Consider the following 1121-nt stretch of genomic DNA (forward strand, 5'->3'; position numbering starts at 1 on the left):
GAACCAGCAATGGAGATGCTGACAGCCTTCTGAGGAGGAGTCCCCAAGCCAGGCTGGCAGAGGGGTGGACCCTGGGGTGGAGCTGAGGATTCCCTGGCCAGGCTCCCCTGGGCAGCCCCTGTGAAGTTGCAGGAGTTTCAAGCTCCTTTGCCCAGCACTACAAGCATCAGTCTGCTGCCTCCTACAGGGCCTTGTGTGGGGTCAGCACACAATGTTAGGAGCTGGAGCTCAGGGTGGAACCCCAGAACCACTAAACAGCACTAAGAAGGGTCAGTGATCTGTTTCTTCCAGCACCAGCAGCCCGAGGCACTGAGCAGCGGGAGGTGCCAGGGACGGGGCTGGGCAAAGGCTCTCCAGAGCTGCTGCCGTGGGTCCTTTCTCCTGATGCGACTGTTGTCATAACAACTGTAACAAATGAGTGCCAGCGTGCCCCCCCAAATTCATGCAGTTCAGTCCTGGCCCCCAATACCTAAGACTGTGAGCTACGTGAGGGAAAATAGGTCCTTGTAACTAGTTAAGATGAGATCATTAGGGTGAGCCCTAACCCAGCATGGCGTGAATCCTTATAAAGAGGACACAGACAAAGACACAGGAACACACAGTAACATAGGGACCCACAAGGACACAGACAGGGACACACACAAGGACACAGGGACATTAAGAGAGTGAGTGGGTACTGAGAAGTGGAGACCCAGACAGGGTGCCCAGCCAAGGAGCACCAAGGTCGGTGGGCACACCCGGAAGCTGGGAGAGCCTGAGACAGTCCCCCTGGAGTCTCCCCACCCAGGACAGACTCCTGGCCAGGAGAACACGTAACTGCTTTTCCATCCACTGCTGTGGCACGCGTTAGGGCAGCCACAGGGACGCTAAGGTACACTCCTGTTCTCCGATCTTCTTGCCCCGATTAGGTCCTCCGTGCAGACAGGAAACTGATCCCGGCAGACACCTGGGATAGAGATCCGCAGGGCACAGCTACGTGTCCTTGGGCAAGTTGCTGTACCTCTGAGCTTTCCTCGTCCATACTGGGGATTAGCACCCAGCTTTAACCCCTGGTGTGATGCTTAGGAGCCTGAGGGGAGCGCAGTCTCAGCGCGGTCGGGGGCGGGGCCTTGGCGGGGCGG

The sequence above is a fragment of the Fukomys damarensis genome, unplaced genomic scaffold (assembly GCF_012274545.1).
Source record: "Fukomys damarensis isolate Sample0158 unplaced genomic scaffold, DMR_v1.0_HiC HiC_scaffold_17, whole genome shotgun sequence".
Lineage (NCBI taxonomy): Eukaryota > Metazoa > Chordata > Mammalia > Rodentia > Bathyergidae > Fukomys > Fukomys damarensis.